The sequence below is a fragment of the Lynx canadensis genome, chromosome A2 (genome assembly GCF_007474595.2).
Source record: "Lynx canadensis isolate LIC74 chromosome A2, mLynCan4.pri.v2, whole genome shotgun sequence".
Classification (NCBI taxonomy): Eukaryota; Metazoa; Chordata; class Mammalia; order Carnivora; family Felidae; genus Lynx; species Lynx canadensis.
Genome location: NC_044304.2, coordinates 57,066,080 through 57,077,034, shown reverse-complemented (window position 1 = coordinate 57,077,034; position 10,955 = coordinate 57,066,080). Strand labels below are relative to the sequence as shown.

Here is a 10,955-nt window from a genome sequence, read left to right as displayed (position 1 = left end):
AACCTTTTCCCTGCCGCGGAGGGGCGGGCCCGGGGCTGGGGGCTCGGGGGGAAGGGCGGAGGCGTTAGACTCGGGGCTGACCACCCCAACTCTGCACCTTAGGTCCTCCTTATCTGTGCAATGGGAGCGGTCGTTCCTGCCTCACTGCGTTGTGGCGTTATTTAAAGGGGCTTTCGAAGGTGAGGCCCTCAGTAGACACCCAATTGTTACCTGTTACTATTTTCACCTTTTCTGGGTGGCTTCACTTTGTTTCCTTACCTCGCCTGATTTTTTTCTCCCTGGCTCGAACCACCATATAACACACTGTATTTTTACACTATCGATTTTATTGTCTTTTATTCACTGTCGTGGTTAGTGTTGGCATACAGTAGGTGCTCAAGTCAATTCCTGTTAACTGAATGAATGCATGAACTTTCTCTTATAATTCCTATCTGCCCACCCCCATCCCCCATCACATCTAATCCTCGTGCAAATTGTTTTGTACTTTATTAACTTTCAGGGATCGAAAGTAAAAAGCCAGCATAGGAACTTCAATATGCTTTTAAAATACTTTGGATACTTATCGAGCGCCTACTAGATGCGCCGCCCTAGCGCAGAAGGCTGGAATGGGCTGAAAGGGGAAAACGAAACGTCACCCACAGTTTAGGTCTTCCTGGGCATCTGCGCGGGACACCCTGAAGCTAAGGTAAGGATGGTGCGTGCCAGCGTGCCAAACTGTATTTGGCTACGGCAAACCCGAGTCAGGGTGGCCGAGAGCTGACGCATGGCAGGCAATCGGCTTGCCTGAGGAGGGGGCTGCCCGAACCGGGCGGGGGAGAAGGAGACCTGGTGAGCCAGGAGTGGACACGAGCGGCAGGGGTCTGGGGCTGAGGCCCACAAGTGAAAGAGGAGGTAACAGCTTAGCGAGAGGAGGGGACTAAGGGGGAGGGCCAGCCTCTAGGGTCTGGCTTTGCAGAGAGGGAGGCTGGGGACTTGGAGGAAGCAGGGGAGGGGGATCTTGAGCCAAGATGAAATTGTTAAGAGCCAGAAAGATGTTCAAAATCCTTAACCAGTAACCCACCCCTTATCTGGTGGAAATCATCCTCAAGAAAATAAAGTTGCTCACTGCGGCAGTGTGCAGCAAAGTACCTGGAAACATTCTAAATGACCAGCAAAAATGAGATGGTTGAGGGAATTATGGTGTATCTGTCCGATGAAATATTCCACACCCTCTCTAAAGGGATATTTCTGATGATTTGGGAGGCGGATATGCTAAAATATAATTCTATGTTTTAATATTCTATAAAACCGTATACCGAGGCCAAAATGTACAATTTTTACAAATACCTTCCCGAGAATGAGAATTGTAGGGGGTGGGCTTGTATAGATAATCGTATGGGCTCTAAGGAAGGGCTTATATATATAATTGTACGGTTTTTATTGTTTTTAAATATTAATATACATTCTTCATGATAATTGCTAAGTCCTTTATAAAGACACAGAATACTGAAAGTACAAGAGAAACAATGAATAACATTGGTAGATTGTACCAATATTCAATACACTGGTTGTGATATTATGTTTTATTAATTTTACTAGTTTAAAAAATTGAGCTGTAACACTACCTAAAATTCACCTTTTAAATACACAACTCATGGTTCTCAGTGTCTTTGGAATTGTGTACCCATCGCCGCTAATTGCAGACCTCACTCCTAAAAGAACCTGGTATCTATTAGCAGTCAATCTGCATTCCTCACTCCCCTTCCTTCCCCAACCATTAATCTACTTTCTGTCTCAGTGGATTTTCCTCCTCTGGATATTTCATATAATGGAATCATACAATATGTGGCCTTTTGTGTATCTGGCTTTTTTCACTTAGCATAATGTTTTGAAGTTCAGCCATGTCATAGCATGAGTGAGTACTTCATTCTTTTTTATTGCTGAATAATATTCCATTTTATGGATATGCCACATTTCATTTATCATGCATTATTGGTTGATAGGCATTTGGGTTGTTTCTACTTTTTGGCTTTCATGAATGATGCTGCTATGAACATTTGTATACCAGTTTTTATCTGACATGTATTCTCATTTTCTTGGGTGTATACCTAGGAGTAGAAATGCTAGGTTATATGATAACAGTTTAACGTTATAAACAGTTAATTTTCCAAGCATCAGCACCACTTTATAGTCCCCACCAGCAATTTCAATTTCAATTTCAGTTTCTCCACATCCTCACCAACACTTATTGTCTTTTTGACCTTTTGATTGTCTTTTGATTATAGCCATCCTAGTGGGTGTGAAATGGTATCTCATTGTGGTTTTGATGTGCATTTCCTCAATGGTTCATGATATTTTGGGTTTCTTACATGCCATTTGTATGCATTCTACTTGAAGAATTGTCTATTTAATGCTTTGCTCATTTTAAAATTGTTTTTTTTTTTAATTCTAGAGTTGTAAGATATTTTTATATATTCTGGATACTAGATCCTTATCATGTATATGATTTGCAAATATTTCTTACATTCTGTGGCTTGTCTTTTTGTTACTTGTTTTACAATGTCTTTGAAGATGAAAGTTTTTTTTTTTTAATTTTTTTTTTTTCAACGTTTATTTATTTTTTTTTGGGACAGAGAGAGACAGAGCATGAACGGGGGAGGGGCAGAGAGAGAGGGAGACACAGAATCGGAAACAGGCTCCAGGCTCTGAGCCATCAGCCCAGAGCCCTGACGCGGGCTCGAACTCCCGGACTGCGAGATCGTGACCTGGCTGAAGTCGGACGCTTACCGACTGCGCCACCCAGGCGCCCCAAGTTTTGTTTTTTTTTAATGAGGTCCAGTTTATTTTTTCTTTTGTTGCTTGTTCTTTTGGTGTCATATGTAAGAAATCATGCTTAAGCCAAGGTCATGAAGATTTATCCTTATGTTTTTTTACCTAAGAATTTTATAGTTTTACCTCTTAAATTTTAGATCTTTGGCTCATTTTAGTTTTTGTATATGGTGTGAGGTAGGGGTCCAACTTCATTTTGTTTTTTTTTTTTTTTTTGTTTTGGATATCCAGTTGTTCCAGCACCATTTGTCAAAAAGACTGTTCTTTTACCCATTGAATTGTGTTTGGTCAATTTGACCTTTGCAATTGTGGTGTTGACCTTTGTCAAAAATCAGTTGACACTTGGGGTGCCTGGGTGGCTCAGTCAGTTAAGCGCCCGACTCTTGATTTCGATTCAGGTCATGATCTCACAGTTCGTGGGTTGAGCCCTGCATCGGGCTCCGTGCTGACAGTGTGGAGCCTGTTTAGGATTCTGTCTCCCTCTCTCTCTGCCCTCTCCTGCTCACTCTCTATCTCTCTTTCTCTCTCTCAAAATAAATAAATAAACATTTAAAAAAATTAAAAAAATCAATTGACAATAATGTACGGCTTTATTTCTGGACTCTAAATTCTGTTCCATTTATCTATACACTATGGTTTCACAAAATGTATTATTGGGGGAAACTGGGTAAAGGACACCTGGCATTTCTCTATGTTATTTCTTACAACTGCTCATGAATCTACAGTTACTTCAATAACAATTTAATTTTTAAAAAGCACAGGTTATTTTAAGGTACATTCTACCACCACCACCCCACCTGTACCCTGAACTAAAAGACCTGTTTTATTCTAAGAATTTTTCTAGCCTTTGTCTGAGTTGCCTACTCTCACCCTCCAGGTGGCACCAACTCTCTCTTTTACTTCTAGTTTTTCACAAGCAAGAGCCGGAAAAGGCCCTGCCAGGGGTCTTTTGACAAGTGCAAGGCCCCTTGCCAGACTCTGGCTGTTCACAGAATGACTCAGGGCTGCTTCAGGGCTCTGGCCTGCCCTGAAGTTCCCCTCAATTTAACAGGGAGATTCAGACCTGCTGCCTACCTTTGCCTTAGAGGCAGCTTCTAGCCTCATAAAATTAATTCTGGGGTGCCTGGGTGGCTCAGTCAGCTAAGCCTCTGACTCCTGATCTCAACTCATGACTTGAGTCCGTGAGATGGAGCCCTGTGTTGGGCTCTGTGCTGACAGCGCAGAGCCTGCTTGTGATTCTTTCTCTCCCTCTCTCTCTCTCTGCCCTTCCCCACTCATGCATGCTTTCTCTCTCTCGCAATATAAATAAATAAAACTTTTCAACGTTTATTTATTTTTGGGACAGAGAGAGACAGAGCATGAACGGGGGAGGGGCAGAGAGAGAGGGAGACACAGAATCGGAAACAGGCTCCAGGCTCTGAGCCATCAGCCCAGAGCCTGACACGGGGCTCGAACTCCCGGACCGCGAGATCGTGACCTGGCTGAAGTCGGACGCTTAACCGACTGCGCCACCCAGGCGCCCCAATAAATAAAACTTTTTAAAAAAGTTTATAAAATGAATTCCCAAAAGAAGCAGTCCACTATTTTTTCTCTTGTTACACCCACCTTTGAAAGCATTCATTCATTTATTCCATCAACACTTACTGAGCACCCACTATTATATTATTCTTATAAACATAGCAAGTATTCTATACATGTAGGGTATTATTTTAATAAAGTTAGGCCTTTTTTCAGGATCAGATAATGATTATAATTCCCCACACACTTTTGCAACCTGTAAAGGGCTACACTATAATAAGGTGCGATCATTATTGGGGCAGGAGGATCACAATATAAGTGCGGGCAGACCAGAAGACAGACACTTCATATACTTGATCCTTAACCCACCAAGCAAAGCTCAAAGTAAACATCACTGTGCTCTTACAGTCACAAAGAATCCAAATCTCAGAGAAGTTATGTACATTGTCAAAGGACACACAGCTACTGAATGACAGAGCTGGCATTCACAGCTAGGTTCTCAGGTTGCCAAAGACTGATGCTTCTTCTCCTGAACTCCGAGCCATCAACTGAAAGGAAATCTCAGGGTGAAGCCAACCATCAGGAAGGTTTGTACTTCACACATAGTTATTAAATGACCAGGGAAATTGGTCAGCCTCTTAGATATGCTTTTCTTACACCATTTCTTCCAAGTATCCTAACACAGTTCTATTTATAAATGATTCCTGAATTTAGCAAGAGACATTTCCCAGATAATGTAATATATTTCTTTTTTTTTCTGATTAGGAAAAAAAGCGTATATATTTGGGGGGAAGAAATCATAATACAGAAAAGTAAAATGAAAAGGAGAAAACTATTCCCTTTTTATTACATCTTATTTACATTTGGTGCATACAAAGGAGTTTATGTAATGCATGTGTAAGTTTGGGGGCATGATAATGCAATGACCCTCCTGAACTCACCTCCCAAATGCAGATCTAGAACATCACCAATAACCAGAATCCCTCTGCATTATCATGCCATACCTACCCCCCAGAAGTCACTAACACCCTGAATTTTTAGTGTATTGTTTCCCTGCCTTTTGAAAAAAAAAAATCATCTATGTATGCATGCTTAAAGAATGAACTTTGTAAGTTTTGTTTATTTTTGAGCTTTATAAAAATAGTATCACACCATAAGTAGTATTCCAGGACTTAATGTACTCAGCATTATCGAAGATTTATCTTAAAGTCATGTAACTGTAGTTATCCTTTTCACGGCTGTATAATATTCCATTGTGAATATACCACAACATACTTATCTGTTTTCCCAATGCTGGGCATTTAATTTGTTTCCAGGTTTTTTTTTTAATTAAAAAATGTTTAATGTTTATTTATGTTTGAGAGAGAGACAGAGTGCGAGCAGGGGAGGGGCAGAGAGAGAAGGAGACACAGAATCTGAAGCAGGCTCCAGGCTCTGAGCTGTCAGCACAATGAGGGGCTCGAACTCAGGAACTGCGAGATCATGACCTGAGCTGAAGTCAGATGCTTAACCGACTGAGCCACCCAGGCGCCCCTCCAGTTTTTTTTTTTTTTAAGTGTTTATTTATTTATTTTGAGAGAGAGAGAAAGAGAGTGAGAGTGAGTAAGCAGGAGCAGGGGAGGGCCAGAGAGAGAGAGAGAGAGAGAGAGGGAGGGAGAATTCCAAGCAGATGTCAGTGCAGAGCCTTATGTGGGGCTTGATCCCACAACACCTGAGATCATGACCTGAGCCAAAATCAAGGGTCAGACCAGACGCTTAACTGACTGAGCCACCCAGGCACCCCTCCGGGTTTTTTTTATTACCCAAAATTGCTGCTATGAACATTCTTGTGCCTGTTTTCTATGCATATATGTAGGAATGCCTCTTGCATATATATAAGGAGAGGAATTGCCTAGGATATTAAACCTTGCAAGATAATTTCCAATTGTTTCCCAAAGTTGTTGTACCAATTATATAGTCACACCATGAATCCACATCCTCTCCAAGTCAGTATTGTTTAAAATTAGTTTTTGCCTATCTAGTGGCTATAAATGGAATATGACTGAAGTCTAATTTGCTTTTCCCTGAGATTGAAAATCTTTTATCTGTTTATTGGACAATTATGAAACGTCTCTGAAATACCCATTCATGTCTTTTGTTGTTGTTTTTGGTCGCCAATATGTACGAGTTCTCTTTATCTTGTGAGCGCTAATCTTTGTCAATTACATTTATTACAGCTAATCTTCTCTCGGTTCTTGACATGTCTTTTCTTTTTTTTTAAGTTTCTTTATTTTTTGGGAGAGAGAGAATGTGTGCAGTGGGGGTGGGGGGTGGGGAGACAGAATGGGAGAGAGAATTCCAAAAATGTCTGTGCTCTCAATGTAGAGCCTTCACGGGGCTCAATCTCACGAACTGTGAGATCATGACCTGAGCCAAAACCAAGAGTCAGATGCTTAACCGACTGAGCCACCCAGGTGCCCCATGACTTATCTTTTCATTTGCTTTATGGTATGTTTTGATAATAGAAGTGTGAATATTTAATGAATTGAATTATCAATATTTCCCTTTGTGGATAGCATTTTTGTCTTTTTAGAGAAATATTTCCCTTTCCCAAGGATGGAAAGATATTCTTCTATATCAAATATTGTTCCATAGGACTTTCTGCGGTGATGGATATGTCCTTTATCTGTGATATCCAGGACAGTAGCCACTAACCACATGTGACTACTGAACACTTGAAATGTGGCTAGTGTGACCCAGAGACTAAATTTTACATTTTACTTAATGTTAATTTAAAAATAATTTGAGGGATGCCTGGGTGGCTTAGTCAGTTAAGCATCTGGCTCTCAAATAAATAAATAAATAAATGAACAAAAAAATAATTTAATGTTTTTAAAGGTGTTCTTATTTTATTTTATTATTTTTGAGAGAGAGAGAGAGAATGTGAGCAGGAGGAGCAGAGATACAGAAAGAGAAATCCCAAGCAGGCTCCACGCTGTCAGCACAAAGCCAGATGCAGGGCTTGAACTCACGAACTGTGAGATCATGACCTGAGCCGAACTCAAGAGTCCAACACTTAAACGACTGAGCCACCCAGGTGCCCTCCAAAATAAAATAATTTAAAATAGCCACGTGTGGTTAGTGCCTGATGTATTAAACAGTATAGTTTTATGTTTTCTTCTTTAGAAGAAATTTGCTTTCACGTTTACTTTCTGACTTCATCTGAAAATTTGGGTATGGTGTGAGACAAGAAGCCAATTTTGTTTTTTTCCAGTATGGATAATCAGCTGCCCCAGCCCAATTGATTGAATAATCCTTTCTTTCCATACTGATCTGGACTGCCACTTTTGTCCTGTATCAGTCTTTCACTTATATCTATTTATCCGGTCATATATCAAAGCCCCATTTCTATGGGTGTGTTTCTAGGCTCCCTGTTCTCTATCCCTGTCAATCCGTCTATCCCTGTGTCTATTCCACAATGTCTAGTTATCATAGTCTTAGAATAAGTCTTGATATCAATATCTGGTAGAGCAAGGCTTTCCCTATTATCCTTTTTGGAGAATGCCTTGCCTCTTCTTGGCCTCTCCTCCTCCATAGAAATCCTCCAAATAAAGCTTATGCCATAAACAAACCAAACAAACCTGTGGGATTTTAATTAAAATTGCATTAATCTGTAGGTCAACTTAAGTAATCTGAGGCCACAGCTATCGATTTTATATATGTATGTAGCTTTTGGCTTTTAAAAGTTGACCTGGGTCCTTGCATTTTCCCCAAGGGATCCCACATCCTACTGGAGCCCGATGGGTGCCAGGTGCTGAGTGGTGGGTCACATGTGCACTTCCATGTAATCGTATCACAACCCTAGGTGGCAGGGGTGCTATTGTTGTCTCCGTTTTCCAAGTAACTGAGGTTACAGGATTTGATGACTTGCCAGAAGTCATCCAGGGAGCGCCCTTGAAGAGCCATGTCTCTGCAACTTCAAAACTCTAGCTTAATGTACCAAAGTGTCTTTAAACCACCCTTAGCTCAGACATTTACCTGTTTCCGTTTTCCTCTATGTAAGTGACGTTGTGATGAACATCTTTGGTATTCATTTTGTCTCTGTTTCTCATTGTTTTCCTGGGCACATGGGAGGTAGTCCCTGTTAAAGGATATGGCGATACTGCCTTCCAGAAGTTCACGTCCGTTCTACTTCCCGGCTTGTTTTAGTGTCAACATTTACCAGTCACTGCCCCTAGTGAACAACCAGGAAAAGAAACTGACATTTCTACTGCCACTTCTTTGGGTGGGACAGAGTACTAACTTACTCTCTTACGTTATCTCATTTGATCATCACAATGATGTCAGGAGACTAAAGCTCAGAGAGGAACATTCATTTGCCCAGGATCATATAGCAAGCTAGAAATGCAAGAAGCCAGAGTGTTACACTTCTTAGAATCTTCCAAAACATTACCCTTGTACTAGGAACAAAATCCAAAACTCCCCCCTATGGCCTGTGAATCCCTAATGCCTTGCATACTTCCTCCCTTCTCCCACCATGCTCCCTTCCCAACCATACTGGTATTCTTTCTGTCCCTCCAGCTCTCCAGGATCCTGCCCACCCCAGGGCCTTTGCCCAACCATCTCCTCACATCTTTTACATGGCTGTTGCTCTTTAAGTCTGGTTTAGCTGAAAGGCCACCTCCTCAGAGAGGTGGCCCTGACCTCCATAGCTAAAGTACCACCCTCCTCTTTTTCTCGATCTTGTTTTATTTTCCTCACAGCAGTTTGTCATTGTCAGATCGATCATTGATTTGCTTGCTGTATTTGTCAGGATTCTCCAGAGAAACAGAAACAACAGGGTGTGTGCATGTGGAGAAAGAGAAATTGATTTACTGTAAGGAATTTTCTCACGCATTTATGGAAGTGGGAAGGTCTGACAATCTGCAGGGTGAGCTGACAATCTGAAGACTCAAGAGAGCCCATGATTTAGTTTCAGTTCGGGTCCAGAGGTCTGAGAACCAGGAGAGCTGATTGCGTTGTTCCCAACCAAAGACTGGTAGCCTCAAGACTCAGGAAGTGCTGATGCCTCGATTCGAATACAAAGGCAGAAGAGAAGCTGATCCCTCAGTGTGAAGGCAATCAGGCAAGTGTAGTTTCCCTCTTATTCAGCATTTTTGTTTTATTCAGGTCTTCAACTGATTGGATGAGGCCTACACACATTGAGGAGGACAATCTGCTTTACTCGGTCTACTGATTTATTTAAAAAAAAATTTTTTTAATGTTTATTTAATTTTGAGACAGAGACAGAGTGTGAGTAGGGGAGGGGGCACAGAGCGAAGGAGACACAATCTGAAGCAGGCTCCAGGCTCTGAGCTATCAGCACAGAGCCCGACTCTTGGGCTCGAACTCACTGACTGCAAGATCATGACCTGAGCCGAAATTGGACAACTAACTGACTGAGCCACCCAGGCACACCTCAGTCTACTGATTTAATATTAATCTCATTCCAAAACACCCTCACAGAAATACCCAGAAAAATATTTGACCAGATATCTGGGCACTCCATAACCCAGTCAAGTTGACACAGAATTAACCATCACACTTGTTATTGTCATCTCTCCACCTTTAGCTGCTAAGGCAGCTCCTTGACTGCCCTGTCCCTGGCATCCGGCCCATAGTAAGAATTCGGCAACAGCAGTCGAATGAATGAATGGCAGAGCCTAGACTCCAGCCCTGGTCTGAGCAATTCCACATTTATTTTTCTGTAGTAATTACATCACGTTGATCACTGATGGTTTCCTGAAAAGAAAATCATGATGTAACATCTCAAGTCAAATCAATGTCTGTGTGCAAGCACGTGATGTGTGTGTGTGTGTGTGTGTGTGTGTGTGTGTGTGTGTGTGTGTGATGACAGAGCCCCGGATTGGGAGTCTGAGGGCACTACTCAGCTTCTTGGGGACCCTTGGTTCCCAAGCAACAAATTAACACCCATACTGCTCTTCTCTGAGTGTGGGACCCTGAGCCAACTGCAAGCCCAGTAGACCTGTAGCAGAGCTTCAAGGTTACTGAGAGATGATTTCCTGTCACTGCGAGGTAGGAGGAGAAGCATCCACAAGAGGGGTGGAGTAGCTGAATACTTATTAGTGATTCATCAGCGGCTGGTGACAGTGCATAGAAAGGGTTAGAACATCTTCACCCATCAGATGGAAGAATAATGACCTTCCAGTATATCCAAAGGGAGTATCTGTGATAAGCTCTGAGGCCCGGCCTTCCCCGCCCCTCCACACCCCCCCCCCCCCCCGTGACTGCTTTATGTCAACAATAACACCTGGCCCAGTAAACATTGGATTGTGCCTGGGGTCTGGGGATTCCTGTAGTCAGAAGGCCCCCAGAACAAGTCTGTCTTTACTTAAACAGCTAAAATACACATGCATGATGTGGTGGAGTGCACACAAATACACTTGTGTGAATAAAGCAGTAACACACTTCATGTGCAAGGACTTGGCTCCGGCACCCCCCTGGAGGATGTTATGGTACAGTTTGTGAAGGACCTTGCTCAGGAACCCCCAGGAAGTCAGCCATAGGGGTGATTTGTTGTCTCTTGCAAAAAATGTCATCCGGGACCTACTATCCATATGCATTGTACTTTGCTTGGAAGAGACTTGACC

At 42.1% G+C, this 10,955-nt stretch overlaps 1 long non-coding RNA gene across 1 annotated transcript; it reads left to right on the top strand.

Moving 5' to 3' along the window:
* Positions 1–64: 64 nt before the first annotated feature.
* Positions 65–9,491, top strand: LOC115508615. The gene is made up of 3 exons (XR_003967054.1): positions 65–179; positions 500–685; positions 9,278–9,491. It is a non-coding gene; the product is annotated as an uncharacterized LOC115508615 (long non-coding RNA).
* Positions 9,492–10,955: the final 1,464 nt, after the last annotated feature.